The sequence below is a fragment of the Falco rusticolus genome, chromosome 14 (assembly GCF_015220075.1).
Source record: "Falco rusticolus isolate bFalRus1 chromosome 14, bFalRus1.pri, whole genome shotgun sequence".
NCBI lineage: Eukaryota > Metazoa > Chordata > Aves > Falconiformes > Falconidae > Falco > Falco rusticolus.
The window spans coordinates 12,528,537-12,551,264 of record NC_051200.1 but is presented as its reverse complement, the minus strand read 5'-3'; the positions used below and the strand labels follow the sequence as shown (position 1 = coordinate 12,551,264).

Below are 22,728 nucleotides of genomic sequence, written 5' to 3'. Positions count from 1 at the left end.
GCGCTCCACATGCACAATAGCATTTGGAAAGCATTGGTAATGGCAAAAAACCACCCCAACAGGTTTCTAAACCACACTAAACTATTTATAAATCAGCGATGTAGTGAGTTTGCCTCCCCTGCCAGTTGAGGGGAAGAACAGCTCAGGCTGCTGCTGGCAGGTGAGCAGCGATGACCTCAAACAGAGCCAGCATGCCAGCCATGTCCCACGTGTGGCTCCCGATAAGAGATGCCAGTGTGGCTGCTGCTGAAGGTATGGTAATGCTCGCAGGCATCTATGCACCAAGCTACATAGCAGCAGACCTCAGCAGTCCTGCTGCATAAGAATCTGATGATTTTCTGAGTTCCTGCTGTAGTAATTAGTTTGATCAGCCCATGCAAATCAGTTTCTATTTGAAACCAGCCTTATTTAATAGGATCTGCTCAGTATTTGCCTCCTGAAGTTTTCACACAGATCAATCTTCCTCATTTCAGGTGTGAAAAGCAGCTGGGGCAGGGAATGGTTTCACCTGCCCTGGCACAACACCCAGCTCAGCACTCGCCAGCAATTTCTTGTCTTCATTTCTCACACGTGACTTGACGTTGTTTCCAGAAACAAAGGAGCTTAGGCTCTGAAAACCCATCTCCTCTGGCAATGGATTGTGTTGTTAGATCATTCCAGTCATTTAGAGGAGCATTCAGATAACCAAATTTACACAATTTAGCCCTTGGTGTCAGTGGGTTCAGAAGAAGAGCCCCTCCACTGTGGCCTATTTTGAGTATGCAAATCAACCGCACACAAGGAGATTCATTTTGTAAAGTGCAAGCTGGAAAAGCAATGCCAGTTCTCATCCGTTTCTGTCTGACATTTTATCTAATAGGCTATTCATTTGCCCCAGCATCCCTAGCAGCAGTCACAAGCACCTCTTAAACCTCTGAAGTCCCAACACCTCGGTGGGATTTAACCCCTCTGATCCCCCTGGAAGCACTTGTTCTCTGCCTGGCAGTTAATGAGCCCTCCAGGCAGGGGTTCCCCTGGCAGCTGTGTCCTGGAGGAGGCTGATCCCATTAGCAGTGGTGAAGCTGTTACAGCAACCTGCCCGCGCTGCTCAATGCCACATCCCTGGCGCTGGCTCCAGGAGCCCTTGGACACAGCGCCAGTATCTTCCAGCACTGACTGATAACTCCAAATGGACAGAGAACCCCCAAACCTCATCCCATAGGCCTGATCCTTCCAGGGATGCAGAAGCCTGAACCCTCTTTGAGCTGCTGGGGCAGGGGTCCCCTGAACTCTTTAGGGAGCCTGGGCTGGAGCCCAAGCCAACGCGTGCTGACTGGGTTTGTGCTGCACAGACCTCCCCCAGCCCCATGGGCCCTGGACCCTGGTTTTGGCGCACTGTACCCTGAGATACGCACAAGTGAGTGAAACCCCTTGGGGACACACACAGGTCTGCTCCAAGCCCCTGCCCAGGGTCCAGGACCCCTCTTGCTGTTTGTGCTGCTTGGGCTTGTCCTGCTTCCTCCTACCTCTCTTCTGCTCATCTCCAGAGCCCTGATCCAGTGCTCCCAGCTGATCTGCAGAGGCTTTAGCTCACTGTCCACCAGGCGCGACTCCACATCTCAGCCCCAGCCAAGGCAGATACAGAGAGCGGGTATCGGAGGCTGTGCTCCCAGTGCTCCCAAACCAGGCTCATGCAGGGCAGATGCTAAGCTTAAATGAGCTTTGCTGAGGGGAAAAACCTCAGCAGGTTTTATATAACCGTAAGAGTGCCTCAGCCTTGCAGAGAAGGGGACAGCAGGGAGGGAGGCGGGCAGCAGGGCAAGACCCTTCCTCTGGGAAGGGAGAGTGGTTTGAAGCAGCCAGCCGCCCTCCGAGACCACAACCGGCACGGCTCTCCCCACCAGCTGCACTACTCTCCTCTTTTTTTGTTTCCCCCTCTCCTTTTCTCCAATTTATCTTTCTGACATGTTCAATGATGCTCCTGCAGACTGAAAACAATAGAGATAAGAGTTTCAGCCACGGCAATTTTGGAGTTGAATCAAAGCTAAAATAACCTAGGCACAGAGCAGCTGAGAAAAGAAAACTCGGCGAGGGGGGACAGAGCAGTGCAGGTGCTCTGTGCCCCTCCGCAGCTCTGACAGCCTGGCTGGCTGGCATGGGGGACAGCAAGTCCCACCACCTTGGAGCTCAGTGTGTCTCAATCTCCTCTCCTTGTCTACCATCCCCTTCTGGCCCTGGCGGCATCATTTCTCCCCTCCCATGGATGCAAGCCCTCACCCCAGTGCAAAGCCAACCCTTGCAGCTGCAGCGGAGTATGTACCTGCTTGCCCGGCGTGCCGGCTCCATGCCTTGCATAGCAAGCACCAGCTTTTGTTTTCCTGACCTTATAGCCCTGCAGAGCAACCCAAATCTTCCAGGCAGGGATTTTTTCCCCCCTACAGATGCTACTTTGCTGTTATGTGAAGGAGCTGTGAGGGAGGGATGAACACACAGACAGGTGGGGAGAGGTGGATGAGCTGATTTCTGCTGAGTGAGTATTGTAACTAGGACCAAGACACAATCCTCAGCATGACTCAGCCTGGAAACACATGCTGCTTCCCAGCTCCACCACAGGGACTGGTGCATCCTCATCACTCAGCCACCAGGCCACAAGAGAATGGCCCACAGCTGTCACCCCAGCACCCATCCCAAATGCATTTCATGGTCAGGACAGGTAGAGCCAGGCAGCTCCTGAGATGTGGACAGGCTGTGCATGCTGAAAGGCAGTTGGGCAAAACAAGGGTTGATGGTCTGCAGGACGAGCTGTGCGTTGCTGACACATTGCTCAGTCTCTCACAGACCTCCTGAAAGCAGCTGTCAGAGCCTGTCTTGTTCCAGCTCCCTGCCTCTCCAGACATGCCAGTAATTCTGCTTTACCGGGCATGTTCCCAGTTTGATTCTGAGAGTGAAAGGGTTTGAACCCACCGGCAGCCTCACTGCTCTTGGAGAGCACCCTGTGGAGCCGAGAAATGGAAGGCAATGGGACCACAAGCATCCCTCCAGGCTGGTCCATGATGGCACCTCATGCCCCTGAGCTCTTGCCAGGGGGACAGTGTACAGGACACTACTCACATCCTGGGTCAAGTTCAGGAGACTGGGGAACACAGCAATATGTCCTTTTGCTCCTGCATTTTACGGGTGAAACTCTACATCCAGTTCCAGGGTTAACTGTGGGGGAGGGCAGGAGTTGCCTCAAGTGTTTTCTCTGAGTGAGCCTCAAGTGAGCATCTCTAGCCCCTTCCTTCTTAAAGCAGCGCCCTGAGCCTGGCAGGGGTGAGTGGCTACCCCAGCCCTAAGGAGCCAATACCATCCCCACCTGCTCCCCAGGCAGGGCATCGGGAGCACTGTATGCTGTGGCAGCCATGGCTCGCTCCAGGGGATGCAGAACCCCTTGCTGGGGCTGGGCAGGGGTGAGCCCCGGAGCAGGGCACGGCAATGCTTGGCTCCTGCCAGAGCCCTGAATCTTCTAAGGGAGGTGCTTGGCATCTCCTTGGACCAGCGGGATGTTAAACCTCACCTCCTCTCCATCCTCCCCCCAGCCAGCTCCATCTCTCTGGAGGATAAAGCCCAGTGCCAATTAATGTGGGGCTGAACATCTTCCTGAAGACATGAAAATAAAACCACAGCCCTTCTCATTCCTTAAACACTGGGTTCAGAGTTACCCATGATGCCTGTTCACGATAAATGCTGTAGTGCGGAAGCCAAAGAGTGACAGCTCTGAAGATGGCACGTCAGCTCCGGCTGTCCCGGGAGGACCTGTCAAACTGCTACACAGCATTAGCTGCAACACATTACCGCACAGCGCCCTGCAACCTGCGCTGGCACGGGGCTGTGCACCCCTGCTGTGCCACAGCACCCAGAGCCACCAACATGGGGGAGTGCTGCCTCCCCTCCATTACCTCTCCGGGCAGCCCCCTAGCCAAGGGGTGCTGGCCACCACTTTTGCCACCTGGCCCCTTGCATCACTTCTCCTGCAGCGGTATGCCCACAGTCTGCTGCCCACAGGCTTTGTAGACCATGATGGGCTGAGGGGATCAGGCTGAAACAAGCAACTGGCTGCCACCTGGAGCTGGGGCTGGCATGGGGGGCAGGGGGCTAGGCATATGTGTACGGCAAGGAGAGTGACGGACGTCCCATGTGATGGCCCTGGGCCACCTCACACCCACACTGCAACAGCCCTCCAGGAACACATCCCCAGTGAAGAAAGTGGTGGTGGCACAGACAGCTCAGGATGGGGCAAGATACCTCCCCAGGCTAAGTCCCCTGGGATGCAGCCCGGCTCCCCATCCCCATCCCCTCCCTCGCCACACGCTACCTGCCCCTGTCAGCGCCCTCAAGCAGCTACAGCGTGAAGTAAACAGATCTGCCTACAGCACCGCTGCTTTACTTTCACCAAGGGGAACTGAAACAAACCCATTTTGGTGGAACCGGCTGCCGGGCAGTGGCCAAGCCTCGGGGGAGGTGGCACAGCCCAGGACAGCAACAGTGGCTCCCTAAACCACCAGGCCCGTTCACACCAGCCGAGTTAGCATCCGAAGGGCTTTGCAGAGCCAGTATCTAAGCTGCTCCTCATCTGCAAGCAAAACCACTGCCCGTGGTCTCCACAGCTGTCACCTTGGCACTTTTGGTGAATGACAATTTGTAGCTGCTGGCGGGAATACATCAGATGACTTCGTCTGTCCTGAGTCAGAAGAAGCAGGAGAGCTGAAGCTTGGCCTTGGGAGCTCACCGCCCCTTTCTCTGCCTGCCCAGATTGATGCTTTGAGGCAGTGACCAGCTCCGGGCAGCTAAGGCCAGGGTTAAGCATCCCTGGCTGTTTGTGCACCAGCTGGGCTGTGAACAGCACAAAGGGCAGCTGCAGTCCCACAAGGCCAGGCCAGGAACGTCTCTCCCTGACACTCCTAGTTTGGCCGAGAGCACCAAAATCACTTCCCAGAGGCGTGGACAAGGAGCCATCAGCCCCTGCTGCCTCCTCAGCGAGCTCCAGGCACAGCTTCTCCCATTTCCTACTTCACTGTCCAGATTAAATTCCTCCTGCTAGCCTATAAAAAAGGTAATCAAAATAAAAACAACAACAACAAACGCTCTCAGCTGATGAGCCGGTTGGTTCTTAATACCTCCTGGCTGCCAGCAGCTTATTGTCATGGGGAGACAGGAGCTACAAGCTCTGTACTGGGGCTAGGATGGACATCCATCTGGGAAAGCTGGGGGGCTCCCGGGGCAAGGAATGGGAAGAGACAGGTTGGGAGTTCAGCTCCAGCCCCAGGGTTCAGGAATGACTGCAGCAGTAGCCAAGCTCTCACCAGAGGGCAATGTTTTTCATAATAGCCCTACTCAGTGAAGCATGAAGGATGGAAGGCCACCAGGATGGGTGGAAGGAAGGCCACCAACCCAAAGGGCACCCTGGGAGAAGGTCAGTCACAGCTCCCCATACTCTTCCAACTCAGAAAGCCACCTGCCAGGCAGAGGTGGCCTGGGAGCGAGGCGCATGCAAGACCTCAGGAAAGAGGAGCTGGGCTCCAGGCCCACCACCTTGGTGCTAAATCCACACAAAGCAGCCTCCCACCGGCCTGTTAACAGGCTCTCTGCAAGCATGGGAAGGGGTTGCAATGAGGTTAGAGGGGAGCAGGCAGTTTGCCTGGCTCCAGGGGAAGGTGGCTAGCACAAACCTCACCTTGCTGAACATGCTGGGATGCTCTGGGACTCTCGGCATTCAGCCAGCCAGCTCCTCCGAGCCACAGGAGCAGGGAGCCTCCGGTCACGCCTGACCACAGGAGGTGCAGGGAGCCGCACAGGTGCCGGGGAGCAAGGAGAGCTCATGGGCTTCCCCTGCTTGTGCTCAACCACAAAACCCATTATTCCTTGTTGCAGTTAACAAGGAGAGAAAAAGCCCTCTGATCGAAAGCATCTGCAAATCCTGGAGCCAGCGCCCACGACAGAGGAAGGAGAAGCAGATCTCCTGGAGGCATGGCTCCCTGCCAGCCTGTTGCACACTGGGGATGGACTACGCAGCAGTGCTTTTGGTAATGACAGGTGGCATCACAAATTTGCAGGACAGAGATGCTCCCAAGTCCTTGGCCACCTTCTTACAGGCCCACCAGTGCTGCTGCTGCAGATGTAGTGGTCAAGGTATACCAGAGGCTACAGGCAGTAAGAGGCTCAGGGTCTAGGGGCAGTTTCCAAATAACGCCCGAGGCACAGACTCAGCATTACTGACTGAGAGATGCTCCCCAGTCTCCTCGGAGCTGTGGCTGGGGGCATCACTTACACCCTGTGCAGGACTAGGAGATCAGAGACCTATCTAGACCAGCTCCTTCAAGGACAAACAGGAGCAGGGCTCTGCAGCCAAATCACACAGGGGCTGGGGGAGACTCACAGGTGATATACTTGGCCTTTGCTCTTCACATCAAGCAGAGCAATCCCTGGGGAAGCAGCCTGTGCTGAAGCTTGGGTAACAAACTGCCATCTTGTCAGCAGAGGAGCCTGCAGGAGCTCTGATTAGCACACGTGAAGTTCAAGCCATTTCCACAAGGACCTTCTGTTGAACAGAAGTGCCAGGTGAAGGAGCATTTGTTGAGGTGCTGTCATCTCAAACAGGCCTGGGAGACAGACCTTCCCCACGTGCCACGGGCTCTCCAGCTGGATGCCAGCATGATTCCTCCTGACCACACAACCCAGCCTCGCTTTATTTATTGGTCCTTTATACCCACACACAGTGGCTCACACATGCCAGCATCCCTGCTGATGCCTCATTTGCAAGAATATTGCTGGGGGCAGGTAAACACAGGCGAGTTATTAGCGTCAGTGTTAGCAGAGACTATCTAACTTGGATCTCATCCTGAGTGAACATGTAGCAAGGGAAGGCATTGCCATAAAGAGATCTCCTCTGAAGAGCTGAGACAAAGCAAACCCCGGCATCCTCCTGTTACAGAGCCAAGGGATGGGAGCTGACACCAGAGCATCCAGCTTCCCTCACACAGCCACAAGTTCTTTCTCCCTCCCTGGAGGAACCCACAGCTCTGGGATGGCCAACTCTGGGGAACACTCCCTTTCCCTTCCCCAGCTCAGGCCTGGGTTCCTTCTGGGATTAGAGGATCTTGACTGAGGAAAGCACTTAAAAAAAAATAAATCAGGATTTTATTGCTGTTAAGCATTAGTGAGGCACATGCTGTACTGTGTTGGCTGCGATTGTACAGACCCCCAGGTTGATGACAACAGCTAGCAAGGTGGGGATGCTGCTTGCAAGATCTCTTCTCTGTGTCCCCACCCCAGGTAGGACCAGGTATCTAATGCCTTCTCAGAAGTGTCTCTCTAATCAGCAGGGTTACAGCAGGAGCAGACCCAGGGCTCTTCTGCTTGAGTTCTCTGTACAACCAGTGAAAAGAGGAGTCTCACGAGAGCTGCACGGAGGTGACACGGCAGCAGCCAGGAGGAGAATTAGCAGCTGCTCCACGCACGGAATACAATTCCCATTAAAGGGAGGAAAGAAAAAACAGCAAAGCACAAAAAACCAACTGAGCATCTAACCACTTCAAAGCATCCTCTGTCTAACCTGAAGAAAGGATGCTCTGCCAGCGAGAGCCCACAGCCTGGGAGATGCTTCCACTGCAGCCTCCCTCCACTCCGCATCCCATCACCCACCCTGCTCCTGAGATGGTAACAATCTGCTTCCCAGGGGGGCTTGCAGAAACCTCCATGGAATCTCTGAGGCAAGGTGTTGGGTGCAAATACAATAAAAAAAACTCACGTGGGAGGTATCACCTGCCTCTCCCTGGAAGGAATCAAAGCGGGGGGTTTACAGGGTGTGGGGGGAACACTGCCGCAGTGTCCCAGCACCCCAGGCTCACCTGGCCCCGTGTTTGGCTGCCTGGGGATGGGGGGACCTCTGCCAAAGCCGGATGCTGAGGCCAGGTGGGAGCTGCCAGGAGGAGGCCATGGATTGCACCGCAGCCAAGCCCCTGTGTCCCACGCAGCCAGCCCCTGCCACCAGAGCACTTCTGCAGGGAGAAGGACCAGGAGAGGGGCCATGAGGGGCTGTTAACCAGGCATCCTGCTAATGGGAAAGGGAATTAAAGGCTTCCCAGAGAGACCAGCACTGGCATCCGGATTTAGGAGCACTGCTCCTTGGAGACTGCAAAGACAATGTAAACTCCTGGGGGATTAAACCTGAAGAGGATATCAAACTAGCAGGGAGGGAGGAGAGGCCAGCACCGCAGGAGGGACAGCAATTACAGAATTACCTGCCAGCCTTCAGGAGGATAAATGACATGAGATTTTATACAGATAAACCGAGAGTTATTACAGCCAGGGAGAGGTGCTGGGGCAGCAGCAGCCTCTGCTATCTGTCTGATAGCAGCACAGAAGCAAGGCCTGGAGGGTAAAGCAGGAGATAAAGAGGAGCTGAGGTTGCACGGCAGAGCCACACTGGGAGCGCTGCTGGTGCAGGGGAGCAGGGACAGACGCAGCACCCTGCTCCTGCCCGGGGGGGTGGGGGGGTGGCACAGCTCAGCAGGCACTGAGATGGGTGCTGTGAGAAACCTCAGCCCCTGCTTAGCAGTCAGGTCAGGCAGCACCAACACTGCCTGGGTGCCTGGAAGAGGAGGTGCTGTTTTTCCTCTTGCGGTCAGAGAGCGCAGGGATGGTTTAACCTCTGCACTGCAGGCCAGGCTGGTTTCTGTGTGGCCGCTCGTGCCAGACCCACAGGCATCCCAGGACCTGCAGACAGCACACATGGGCTTTGCAACAGCAAGACACAGAAATAATTCAAGACCAGAACAGGCTCTGTTTCCCCACGCTTAATGGGTAGCAAACCTAAGAGCCAGCTTGCAAGCCTGCAGAGAGCTGGCTGCCAGCCTCTCTTCTCTGGGGCTGTGGATGGCTGAGCCCTTGGAGCTGGGCATTTCCCTTGCTCACCGCCACATCCCAGCCAGCAAGCAGTCACCTCCTCACGGCCTTTCCAACCTTTGCTAATGCTGGGCAAGACCAGGCTTTACTGCTTTCTGCTCCAACACAGGCTGCTGGGTTTGCCACCCCAGGCACAGGGGTCTTGCCCCCCAGCCAGCCACTTCCCGGCTCTCCTTGACAGGAGGGCGAGCGTGCATGCCCTGCCCTGGCCCTGGGACCAGGACCCCCGGGTTCCCTGTTCCACTGTTGCCGTTCAGAGACATCTCCTCAGTCTCTTGGAAACGCTGCCGCGTGGGAGCCGCCACTCGGGGAGTGAGTCACGCTGCCAGGCGGGCGAGGGCGGCACGCAGGCATGCCAGGCACCGGCCACCGCTTGCCCCCCAAGACCCCAGCTCCCCTGAGTGCTGCGCCATGATGGCACGGGGCAGAAAGCCAGGGTGTCCCCATGGAGCAGCATCTCCCGCTGGGTGACAGCTCCACACCTCCCGTCCTGCTCCGCTGCTCCTGTAGCTGCTAAAGCACTGAAAAGCATTTTCCAGCAGCTGCTTTTCCATGCCATGGCATCAGGGAGAGAGGGAGCAGCCACGGGAAGGCAGCTCCTGCAGAGACAGACACTGTGTCCCACTGCGTGGAGGCATGTGGTGTGAGAAAATCCACACACACACACACCCCCAGCTCAGAGGCTCCGGGGCTAAGGGGAAACTGAGGCACGGGGTGAGGAGGGGACTGGCAGCAGGAGGTCACTGATGGTGCAGAAGCCCATGGGCAAAAGGCTCCCCTGAGCCTCCCTGCCCCAGATGAGATGTCCCCTGAGCAGCAGGGCAGCTGGCCAGACACCCCTCCTTGGGGACAACCTCCTCACAAGCTCCCCAAAAACCGATGGGATGACAAGCACCTGTGCTGAAAGGGAGCAATTACCACAAACTACAGATTATGCAAATACCTTGGTTACCAAAACGATGCTCCCTGAATGCTGAGTAGGAAAGAAAAGAGCAGCAGAGAACGAAAATTTGTTTAGCCAAGAGCTGCATCACATCTCTTCAAAGTGCCAAGAGGCGGAGAGGGACCTCTGTGGGCAGAGGGGCTTTAAGAGACCACCGCAGCCACGGTCAGTGGTCATACCAGGGGCACAGATGCCCCTTAGCGTTTCCCCTTCCTCCCAAAGCACTTCAGAGCCGTTACTATCGCTCCCTTGGAAGAACAAGAAAACTGAGGCACAGAAGGAGACGGCACCTGGCCAGTGAGACCCAGCATATGGAGACAGGGAAGAGGTTGAGGTGCAGCTGCCAGGATGCCCCAAGCAGTACAAGGAGCGGGACACCCTGCTGCTTCCCATTCCCCACCAGTGCTCCTGGGCAGCTGGTGTTCGCTGCTGTGGTGTGATGGGTTGGACTTGCTAGAGTCAGCTTTGTGTGGAGTGAAGGTGTTGAGAGAGACAAAGAGCACATGGCTGGAGAAAAAAACCATGAGGGCGGCTATCTGGGATGGGTTGGGATGGAACCAGCCACCATAGCAAGGAGGAGCCTGGTTAGGGGAGGGCTAAGGGGGTGTCCTGTGAGTCTTGATTCAACAGGCAGGGGCTGCGCTGCCTCAGCACACGCTCCCTGGCACGCAGGCAATGGTGTTCTCCAGGCGTGACGTTACCGATTCAAGAGGAGCGGGGCTCAGCATGCCACCCGCTGCTGCACAGCCCTGGCCAGGCCGTGCTCCTCTGCTCTGGGTTTTTTCCAGCCTCATTTGCTGCCACAGCGGGTCAGTTTTGCAACCCCAAGCCCTCGAGTGGGCTGTGTAGCCGGTGTCAGAGCCACAAGGGTGAGCATGGCTATGCCACTGCTGAGAAGCAGACTGGGCCACAGGCGTGATGCCATCCTTGGTGACAGAGGACCCTGACAGTCGTTTCAGCCTTGCAAGCAAAGCAGCTTTGGAAGGATCAGGTGCTGATTTGGAAGGATGGAGGGGGACGCACACATGACAAAGGCCATAAGGCAGTACAGCAGTGGTGGCACTGTTTCATGCCTGGCCACCATGTTTCCCCAGGTGCAAGGTAGGTCTAACAGGGACAGCTGCCATGCCATTACCACGAAGCATCCCTCAGTGGGAACAACCGCTTCTCACAATGTCACTAGAGCCACCAGAACCTCACATGGGACTGAGCTCCCGGCACACTGCTCCCTGCCCTGCATACACTCGCCTGCCTGGCAGTAGTCACTTGCCAAGTCCCACTGACTTTGCACGGGGAGGAAGGACAACTCATGACACAGTAAATGCCAGCAGAGCCATCCTGGCGATGCAATGCTATTTCCTATCCCCGTGAAGCAGAGAAGCCATAAGTCAGCGGAAATGCTCTCTGCATCGTCCTCACACGCACTGACGCCAGGCAGATTTACAGTAGCAGCACAGACACTGCCATGGTCCAGCAGCCCAGCATCCCCTCCTGCAGCCAGAGGCAGGAAGAAGTCCCCAGTGCGAATGTCTCTGTGGACAGCACCAGTGACCCCCTCCCACTGCCACACTGTCTGGCCAGAGATAATGAAGCATCTCCTTCAGTGCTCCAGGGCGGGTGGGGACCCAGATTTTGCACAGTCCACTTTGTGGACTTCATGGACTTTGCAAAATCTGGGTCCCCACCCACTCTGGAGTACTGGAGGAGATGCTGGACCCCAGCAGACGGCCAGACCCTGTTCAGCCGCTCCTGATGGCCTGGCAGTCTCAGCACATGTGACCCTGCACTGCAAGGCAGCCCTTCACATTCCCAGTCCTGTGGGAAGATCCTGCCTTCCCTCCCCTTGTCACAGCCCTATTTTGGGTGCCTTTCCAGCACAGCCTGTTTGCAAACAGCCTGGTGCAGCTACTGGATGTGTAGGTAGTACCACCTGTAGACCAGTGGCACTGCTTGCCCAGGAGATATGTGGCTCCTGCTGCTGCTGCCATGGTGGGGGTGGCTGCCCCGGGGGCCAGCAGGACAGAGCCCAACCCAACCGGCATCAGGAAGAGCTGCAAAGTCAGCTAAGCCTTTTCCATCTCCAGGGTGAAACACCTGCCTGAGGATCAGGACCACGACAGCAGCTTCCTTTTCAAATCCGTCTCCAGATTTTTGAGTGCCCCAACAATATTTCCAGAATACAGGAGTCTCTTCCCATGCCCAGGGAGAGATGGATCTCACTCCCAGCTGCTCTGCAAGCCCCCCACCTTACTGCCCAGAACCTTCTCAACCACACCTTGCCCTTGGGCAGGTCTCCTCCCATCACAGAAAGCCCTGTTTGGCCTCTTAGCACTCCTGCAATGCCAGCATTTCCTCACAATAACATATGCATTGGATTTGGTTTTGATCAGCAAAAAAACCCCTCCTTATCTCCACACCATCCTGAGCTCACACCACCTTGGTACAGAGAGAAAATTACATTTGTGGACAAGGTGAAAAAAGCCAAATGCCTCCTGCTACATATAACCACAGCAAACGTCACAGGTGCTTTGCAGATCCCCGGTGACACCTGCTACTGTTACAGCTCCTGACTTCTCTCAGCTCTGTCTTACTCTTTCCCAAAATCAAGCTCTGCTGGGGGAGCAAGGGGCTTGCTGGAGGTGCCTGTCTACCCAGCAGGACTAACCTGTTTCTACCCACTTCAGGTGGAACAAGTCTGGCCTCGACTGCTACACAATGCTGGGGACCAAGTGACCAGGTGGCAGCACCTGGTCTCTCATCCCTCCCAGCCAGCACCCCACTCCTGCCTGCTTCAGCATCCTGCAGGCTGTTCCACCACCTTCCTTTCCCCCAGCATCCCAGACCTGTTGCTGTGGCATCCCTGCATCCAAACCACCGGATGGGTTTGAGGAGTTGCTGCCGAGCCTTTATCTTAACATAGAGCCTCAACACACCAGCTATGGGCAACCGAAGGCAGCAAGGGTGGCAGATCCGTCTGTAGTACTGCTGGTGCTGTGAGAGCAGGACACTGCTCCAGCACGCTGGCACTGCAGGGCTTCACACCAGAGATGGCTTATGGAGGAGTGTGCGGGTCTGTCTGGTGGGATCAGAGCTCCAGCCTCTGGCGCAGACAAGGCGGACTTGTTCCTGACTGCCTGTCACCTCCCAGCCATGCTCAAAGGGTTTAGTTTTGGGGATCAGAGCTCACATCCTGATGAGCCCTGCTATGGGGTCCCTCCTCCCTCGGGCTCAGGTTCCTGGGAGCTCAGAAGACCTGGAAGGAGCCCTGCTGATGCTGCTGGCCTCTCCCACTGATGCCAGCCAGCCACATGGAAGTATCCCAGCGCTCCTCCCCATGCTTTTGCTGATGAGGATGAAGGCAGAGATCTTTCTCCTATGCCTCCTCCCATGAACACACAGCAATGCTACAGGGGCTTTCTGCAGACACCCAAATCCCTCAGCTGCCCACACACCACCCATCTCCCCAGGCCAACAAGCTACAGCCTGTATTTTCGCTGCCCTCAGGAAAAACAGCTCAGGCATTCAGGCAGTAAGATTCCCCTGGGTTGTATCTGAACTTTCCCAGGCAGCATCAGGGTCCTCTGGAGATGTTTGGGGATTCTTACTGCCAGCCCACTTAAAAGACACCCATCGCTTATATGACAAAGAGCTGCTAGATCACACCTGGTCCCTGGCCAGAGCGCAGTGCCGGGTCTCTGTTTGCCCCTGGGATGGGAGAGGCTTGCATGGGGCTGGAGAGCAGCCAGCCCTGGTAGATACCATCCAGACACCATCTCAGGTTTTCCCCAGAGAGACCTGGGTCCAATGCCAGTAGCGGGGAGGAGGGATGCGACAGCCAAGGCAGGCTGGTTGTACACGCTGATGGCAGCATGCTCCTGCTGACCTCCTGGCCCACCTCCCACCAGCACCACAATAGCCACCTGGGGCCACGGGCAGCAGCAGAAGGGACATTTCCAGCTCGTGCTTGTAAAGCAATGGAGAGAGCAACCTCCAAACTGCTCCCCATGGGTGGACAGATTGCTTCAAATGCCTGCAGAACAGTGCCTTCCCGCTGCTTGCTCCACCCCAACGCAACACTGCGTGGTAATTCTCAGTACTGACCAGTCCATGGTCCTCACATGGGCAAGCCACTCCATTGCAGCCCAAAATCAACAGCAGCAAGCAACCAAAAAGATGAAGAGAGGGGGATGGATGCTCAAAGGTGGGTGCAGACAGCGACAGAAGCAGGCACAGGGTGCAAGGGAGCATTGAAACAGTGGAAATAAATTGCAGCAGAGCAAGGAAATAGGACCTGAAAGCAGCAGCTAAGCCTCCAGAGAGGAGAAAGAGCAGGGCACGGACTGAGGCTGGGTATCTGCACAGGGAGACAGACCTACCTGATCCACTCAGTGCCCTTTTCTCAGACAAGCAGAGCACTCGCTGTAGGCTACGCCACAGCCAGGCAATGCCAGGGAACAGATCTGTTCAAGAAAGGTCTCTAAGCTGGATGGACGCCTGAGACACACCTTTCTGGGGGCAGGAACCACATCTTCTGCATCCTCTGCACCTGTTCCAGCCCCCAGCTGAAGAGCTGGCAGGACAGTGGTTGCCCCGTACCCAGCCCACCCGCAGCACCCGTGGTAGCAGGGCTGCCTGCTGTCCTGCTGGCCCTCCATAGGCATCTCAGCTGAGGTGAGCCTCCAGATTTGTTACAGCACTTACAATATGAGTGATGGCAGAAGGATACTGGCTACACCACATTGGCTGCCCTTCCCACATCCTTTTTAGCATCGCTCCTTTTAATAACTCCAGTTAATATTACATGCCTCTGTCAAGAGTCCTTTTAGACCAGCAGCCTCCGAGTTGCTTGGAAACTGTTTGCTGCAGCGACCGAAAGCCGCTGTTGAGAGGGCTCGACGCCAGCCTGCTTCCCGGCCCCCCAGCACCAGAAACCCAGCAGAACAACCGTGCTCCCTTTCCTGGCATCTGCTGGGAGCCGCAGGAAGCGGAGGTGAGATGGGAACACCTCTGACATGCACCAGGGAAGAGAGAGCCAGGAAAGGCTCGGGGACCATGGGGCTTGTTGGAGGACTCCGAGATCTCACTGCTGCGTTTCAGAACACTCCCAGCCAGAGGGTGAGGGCGAGCTCCCAGATCAGTGTTCATGGAAAACATGCTTGGCCCCGCAAGATATACTTGGCCAAATCTGGACACTGAATTCAACCACTAAGAAGTGAGAGAGAGGGTTTTGCTATATGGGCAAGTCTCAGTGCCACCTTAATGGTGAAGTCGTTTACCAACAGCTCCGTAATACTCTATGAATAATTAGGTATCTCTTCCAATTTATGCCTTACCATAAAACGCTGCTACAGTTTTGGAGACAGTACTTTTTTTTTTTTATACTGTAGCAATGACAAAAAGGATATTTTATTGCAGGAATGGCAGTGTAAGTATATTTATCCATTGGCCAGGATTCTGTGGTATACTTCCCTCTCTAATGGCTGTATAAACACACATACATCCCAGATTTATACCCAGATTTTTCCATACTTTGCTTTTTAATTTACATAATATGCGAAAATTTCTATATAAAATGGAGAAGAGCACAGAGCCGTTCCTGCCAACCCGCCCGCTGAATTCAGCGCTCCCCGTCTCACACCACTCCCGTTTCCCCGTGGTGACAGTGCTCCAGGGATCCCACAACCACTTCTGGGATCCTACGTTTTAGCTTGGCACTGCCAGGGAGAAGGGAGGTCAAGGGCGAGGTGGGCAAGGACCCCAGGGCCAGCTCAGCACGGGAATCCCCAGCTGCAGAAACGTGAGGGGAGCAGGTTCTGCCAACACTGGTGAAATGTATCTCCAACATGATCCCACTGGCACCTTCCTCCATTGCCCCAGTGAAGCTCTGCCTTTTTTTTTTTCCTTCTCCCGAAAATATTGTGGAATTAGAAGTCTGATTGATATGAATATGTAACAACGCTGCTTTATTAATAGCAGCTACATTATCAGTTCACTCCCTGCTATTGGCAGGAGATCTGGGACAATATGTGGTTTGAAAACTAAAGAGAAACGCTGCCTGCAAAGGCAGCGGCAGTGAGATAATTTCATTCCTTTTCCCGGTGAGCAGGCCAGGCTGACATAAACATGATGGTCACTGATGCATTGCCATTGCTCTTTCTGCCCAGTTGCGGGAGCAGGCATTAGGATGGCTCCATGGCATGGATGGTCCTGAGCACACCATGCAGCCATCTGCAAAAGGATTTGCAGCCAGTGACCCCAGCACAGGCAGTGAGGTGCTCCCTCTTCAAGCCAGGGAGCACCACAGTCAGCTTTAACCTCTGCAAATTGAGGTCATTCAGTACAGAGCATCACGTAAATCTCCCTGGCATGGGTAATAAACTCCCTTTGCAGTTTGCTTTCCATACTCCCCCCATCACCACCCTGGAGGCTTAAATGAAAACAAGATTACAAAGGAGATTGGATTGGACATATTTCTGGTGTGCTATTTTAGCTGTAAATTATGCCAGCTTCATAAAACCCCAACTGTTCTTTCCCGAGATCCCTGCATAGATTGGCTTGCTAAAATCAGACGACCCGGCGTTCGCTGCGAGCAGGCATTGTCTAGAAAAACATTTATGGGGTCCAAACAGTAGCAAGATGGTATAGTGCTACATACATGTATACACACACACACATATATGCACATACACATAGGCTTGACAGCATCCAAGAACTTTCCATGCCTGTTGATTAGCTAAACAGTGATACACACGCTCAGGTCTTCCAAGCCCCTATCCACTGTGCTTCGACAATCTGACCCTGTGGATCAGCTGTGCTGTTTCAGCTGCCTGTGCCACGCAGCTGACGCTTTCCTCAGCCTTAGCTAATCCCAGGAGAGAGCAAAGCATCAGGCAGCGTGGTCTCAAGCAAGGCTGGATGCAAGGTACGGGACACGGGGCCACACTCTATCGTGCTGCATGGAGTGAGTGTGAATTGGCACACATGGCAAGGTGAGCGACGCTTGCTGCTGTGGCGGCTGCAGGGCTCCCAGCCCCGGGCAAGGCTGGGGAGTAGGGCTCTGCAGCACCGATGCAAAATGGCCACAGTCTGAACTTTGCTACAGCAAACCTGGCAAGAGGTTTTACAATTCCTCTCACGAGCATCACTGCACCTTGGCTGTGCTCCACGACCCTGGAGGACAGAGCAGCCAGGCTCCCAGCACACAGTGCTGCTTCAGAAAGAGTCTAGCGGCACTGCCCAAAACTGAAAGGACGCCAGTTTGATTTACACTCAGCTCCAGTCCCCGGCCCCTCTCCTACAGTGCTGCCAAAACCCGCTCCCCCCCGCATTAGGGGCTGCCACCACACCGTGCTGCCTGCGCTACGAAGGTGCGCGCAGTGCAGGCAGCTAGGCAACAGGGACCTTGAGCAGAGTGCCACCACTCCGGCTGCTGCAAGCACCCTGCCACCTCCGAGGGGCAAGAACCACTCTGAGCCCCGAGGAGATGATGCTGGCGAAGCCCCCACAGCCCACGGGAGCCCTCCTCCACCCGCTCCCCGTTACCTGGAGGGAGACGGCTCGAGAGCAGCGGCACACTTTGCCTTTCCCCGAGCAGACACGGCAGCGAGCCGTCTCCCCTGCACACTCCCACGGCTCCACCTGCTCGGAGCCGAGCCAGGTCCCACCGCGCTTCCCGCATGCGTCGGCTCACAGCCCGCACCACCAGCCCGGGGAGCGGCAAAAAATGAAACCCTCTCTGGCAGGATGGGTCCAGCCTGTCTCACCCATCCTCCTCTCCAACCAGCCCCTCCAGGCAATGCTACAGCTGATGTGGTTCTGCACGTCTATCCCAAGTCTCCCACATGAGGAATCCCTGCAAGGTCAGCGACCTTTGAGACCACCACACAATTTATGGGCAGGCATCTGCATGTCTTCTCCTACAGAAGGGTAAAGCATCCTACCTGTGAACGAAGAGGCAATGCAAGCTGGCAGATGGGTTCGCATCGCAGCGTCACACATTAGGAAGAAAGGGGAAGAAGCTCAAGAGTGGCCAAGGCAGCACAGTAATGCTGGACAGATGTGAAAGGGTTTTTACCCAAAGACCCTGGGGTGCCTCACTTTGCTCTCCTATGGGGAGCTGCATCTCCCTCATGTGGACATACACGCACATCCCCGCACGCTACACTGTGCCTTTCACCACTGGGACCTGGCACGAGGCTTGTCTGCATGTGTATGTATCTATCAATACAAAACCAGGCTTCCTAGGCAATCAATAATGCTATTTAAGAGATAAATCTCACTATTGACTGGCTGCTGAGGCCAGCTCCTGATTAATTTAAAAGAGAGAGAGAGAATGGCGAGGGAGCTCAGAAGTGTTCCCAACGTCACTGGGCATCAGTCCTGTGTGCTCAGGCTGTGCAGGCAGGGATGGGTTGGGCTGGGGATGGATTGGGCTGTCTGTCTCCAGGTTACAACAGGACAGGGCTGCACAGGGACTCATCTACTGAGAATGCAACTCCACCCCCAAACCCCTCTATGACCTGAGACCAGAGCCCTGGATCTCTTCCAGCCCAGCAGGGACCACAAGGTATGGCTAGGCAGAGGCGCTGATTTTTACACAGCTGAGGATCCGTGCATGCTTGGGGAAGAAAAGGCCCATCTGTGAATGTGTGCAAGCACCTGCTGTGCCATGCATAAATTAAAACCGGACATCGCGTTCCCCGAGTCCAGCTGTGGCTGTGCCAGATTTGAGGCTCCTCTACCATCCCACGCCCAGCCTTGGTGTTTTGATCATCACGTTGAGCGGGCCGAAGGGGCTTGCTGGCTGCCAAGCCTTCACAGGCAGCTCCTGGCCACCATGTCTCTGTCCTGGCTGCAGGAGAAGTCTCTGCTGTGGTGCACGTAGTGTCTCCCCCAGCCCACACGCAGCTCTCCATTTTCAGGAAAGGACAAGTCCCACCAGAACAGGCAGGGCAGGGGATGAGCAGAGCTCACCCAGCCTCGCAGGGTAAGACTGCGACGGAGCCACCCCTCTCCACCCGTGGGGGAGGCTCACCTCCCTCCTCCTGTTGCAGGCTCCGAGACATCACCCAGTGATGCCACGGCTGAGCCCTGGGAGGGGAAGGTGGCATCAAAAACCATCTCAGCCCCGGGAGATTTGGGCTGCTTTCTGCCCCATGGCACGAGACGGGGGCAGCCCTGCTGCCACGGGCCCCCATGACGGCGGTGGGCGCATTCAGTAGCAGACCCCCAGACAATCCGAGCGTTGTTCCAGCCAGGCTGGTGGCTCCTCAAGGCAGCAGCCAACTTGATCATTATATAAACACTTTTTTCACTACAGAAACATGGTACATGTGGGCTGGAGCTGCCCTGGCAAATGACACCAAACTCACAGGTACAAATCATGAGAGCAGCTTGATTTCAGTGGGAGGGGGGAAGGACTGGTGCTAAGGCAGAGCTGAGGACTTGCTCCTTCAGTGCCAGGGAGCAGCCACCAAGAAACCATAAAAGCATCTCCCTGGTATCTCAGGACTGCAACTGGAGGCAAAAATCCCAGCTCTGCAGAGCCATGGCCAACTCCCAGAGCCCTGCGTGCCGCTCACCCTCAGCATGGTCAGCTCCCACCAGCTCAGGTGGTGAAGCAAAGCACGAAGGCGGCTGGTGCAAACAAGCGCTTTATCTCCCGGCTGCTTCCTACTCAGGGACTTCTCCTGTGCTTTATGCTTTTAGGCTTCAGTTCAGAACTCAAACTGGCTTACTTCAAGACAGAAATGAGCTCCAGAGCTTGCTACAAGCACACCATTGTTGACTGCAAGCATCAGGCCACATTCCTGCCTCAGGAAGCTTGAGGCCAATGGGTCCCTTTCCACGCTAAGTCATTGGGTAGCACCTCTTCCCTTCCCCAGCCATATCTCCAGCACCCGGCTCCTTGGCTTACAGAGAGTGGAACTAAGCTTGAGCCCATTTCAGCTGCATCCCCAGTGTGCTCCCCCCACCTGCCATTGTAGAAAGAGGATGTGGTTCTGCATCTGCTCCACAGGCCCTTCCTTAACAAGTGATCCCAGTTCCCCTGTGCTGGGAAAGCCTCCCAGGAAGCTGAGTCAGCTGCTGGCAATCAGCAGCATTGGCACCCAGAAAGGGATCAAGGACTGCACACTGGGACAAGCTGCAACAGCCGGGGCTGCTGCAGGGGCAGCCCTTGGTGCCAGTGGTGCTGAGGCCCTGGGAAGAGGCAGAAGACATGCTCTGACCGTGGGGCACCAGTGGCTTAGTGCTACCCATGCTGGAGCACCCAGCCAGCAGCACCCTGTACCCCCTTCACAGGTGGGTCCTGCAGTAACTGCCCACCACAGTGCTGAAGTTGGGGCTTCCAGGCAGTGCTGCAGCACAACAGTGGCTGTTGCTATGCCAATCAAGCAGGCAGCCGGCACACTGAACTGCCAAACCAGGACAGCAGTCATGCTACTGGAGACTTACCCATGCCAGGGTGCCCTGGCGGGGGCTGCTTTCCCTCTGGGTTCCTGCAGCAGCATCACACAGCCCAAGGAGAGCCTGCTGCTCTCGCCGATGCCCTCACGCAGCCCCCGAGCCCGCTCCCCGCCCCACTGCAGCCCTGCACCATCACATCGCAGCTCCAGCCAGCAGCTGTTTACAGACACGGGCAGCCGCTCCAGCGGCTGCATGGCCGTACCGTGCTGGAAGGAGGCAGACGGCATGCAAGGGAAAGTTCATCATCACCGCGGGGGGGTGAGCACGGCAGCAGGTCCTCAGCAAGCAGCCGGAGAGCTGGAGGCTGCAGGCTTAGCCACACGCCAGTGCTGAAAGGCAGAGGGACAGGGCATGGTCTGGGCCGGCAATGACCAACTGGGGACGTTGGAGCAGCCCTTTCAAAAAAGGGTTTTTTTTTTTTGCTGCTCAGGTGCGGCAGGAACTCCTCACTGCAGGACGACATGGATGCCAGCAGCTCACACAGGAGCATGGGTGAGTACAGAGGGCTGCTGAACAAAGGGAAGCACCCTGCTGGGGTCTCTGCCCAGAACGGTGGCAGCACCAGCCCTTCCCTGCCTGCCCTTAGCACCTGCCTCCACCCAGAGACAGGCCACAGGCTCAGCCTCCCTTGGGCCTGATCCGGAGCTGCCCTTGCCCTAAGTCTCATGCCTCGAGGTGAGGTTCTCCTGCAAGACAACATACATCCTAGCCCACCCCGGTGCAAACCAGCTTTTCTCTCCTTCACTCTTCCCTTGTAGTCATGGGGAAATTAAGGCATGGGAATGCAGAAGGTGGCACACAGCTCACTGGTTGTCACGAGAGAAGAGAAAGATGCAAATGCTTTCAAATTGCTTTTCCCCAAAAGCAAGTCACGTCTCTACCAGTCCTGCTGCCGACAAGGAGGAAAACTCATCCCATCCAAACTGCTCTAGAGCAGGGAGAGGAGGAAAGAAAACCCCAAACAAGCCTGAAGACAGGTGCCAAGTGCATTCATCTCTGTTCTTTCAGCTCAATCTGCCACGATATGTGACAGCAACTGCCACAACAGTGGACTAACGCTGTGAACGTTGCCACCCAGGAGGATGCCAAGGTGACCTGGGGGGCAGCGGCGGAGCTCACTGCCCTGCACCCCACTTTCTCTGCGCAGCCCTGCCCTGCCCAGGGCCCCCAGCATGGGGAAAGCCAGCTCAGAGAGCGGTGCTCAGCAGCACCGATCCGACTCAGACCACGCCAGCCCCTCCGACCAGCCTCCTGCTCCCCGGCAGCACGGCACGCACCCCCTGCGGATGCACGTCCCGGGGGCGCCGGGGCTGCGACAGGGGGAGCGGGATGGCCGGGCAGGGGACACCCCATCACCGCCCTGGCGCCTGCAGAGGCCACGCACACGCCTCCAGCTGGCCCCGCGGCCCGGGCTCCCGCAGGAGGACGAGGCAGAGCCCTGCTCCGGCACCTCCGCGCTGCCGGCGGCTCCGGGGCGCCCCTCCCGCCGCGCTGTGGGACACCGGGAGCCAGCCGGCAGCGGGTGCTGGCAGGTGCCGCGGAGCAGGCGGCTGGCCTCCCACCTCCCGCAACCCCCTGCCCCGCCGGCGCTCCCCCGGGGGGAGGCCGGCTAACTCCCGCCGGCTGGCGGCACCCCCGCCGGAGCCGGAGCGCCGGGTCTCCGCGCCGCCGCGGGCACCCCCCGCCCCCGGGACAAGGGCTCACCTGGGCTCCGCCGCCGCCGCTCCCTCCGGCCCCCCCCGAGGCTCAGGCGGGCGGCGCGGCGGGCGGCGCGGCGAGGCGGGCGGGCAGGGCAGGGCACCCGCAGCCCCCCGCCGCCGCCGCCCCCATGGCCTGCCGCCGCCGGCCTCAGCGCTCAGCCGGGGCCCGCCGCCGCTGCTGCCTCCGCCCCGCAGCGCCCGCCCCCGCCATGCCGGCCCGGCCCGGCGCTCCCCGTGCCCCCCCGGCCGGCCGGCGGCGGCGGGCGCTGAGCGCGGCTCTGCGGGGCGAGGGCGGGCGGCGGCGGCGCGGGGCGGGGCGCGGGGCGGGCGGGGGCGGGCGGGGGCGGGCGGGCCCCGTGGCTCCCGGAGGGGTCTGCCCGCCCCGCCCGGGGACCCGGCGGGCCTCGCCTCCCTTTGGCCCCCCGGGCGCCCGCCTTCGGTGGGTAGCGGCGCGCCGCGCCGCCGTCAGCGGGCACCGGGGAAGCCCTTCGCCGCCTGCTCCCGTCCTCCGCGCAGTGCGCTGCTGCCCGCCGCCGGCCCCGGCCCCGGCCGAGGCGCCTCGCCGGTCCCCGCTGCTGGGGGTCCCCGCTGCTGGGGGTCCCCGCTGCTGGGGGTCCCCGCTCCAGCGCCGCGCCGCTGGGGACGGCCGGGACAGGCACCGCAGGCCGCCGCCGGGTCCCCTTGGCCGGCCGAGCC

At 57.2% G+C, this 22,728-nt stretch overlaps 1 protein-coding gene across 1 annotated transcript in view; it reads right to left on the bottom strand.

The window, feature by feature from the left end:
- The window catches only part of FRMPD3 (FERM and PDZ domain containing 3), a 64,064-nt gene extending 41,976 nt beyond the window's left edge, over window positions 1-22,088 (bottom strand). The window contains exon 1 of the mRNA XM_037408401.1: window positions 22,037-22,088. The gene's annotated coding sequence lies outside the window, so the exon portion shown is untranslated. The remainder of the gene's footprint in view (window positions 1-22,036) is intronic.
- Window positions 22,089-22,728: the final 640 nt, after the last annotated feature.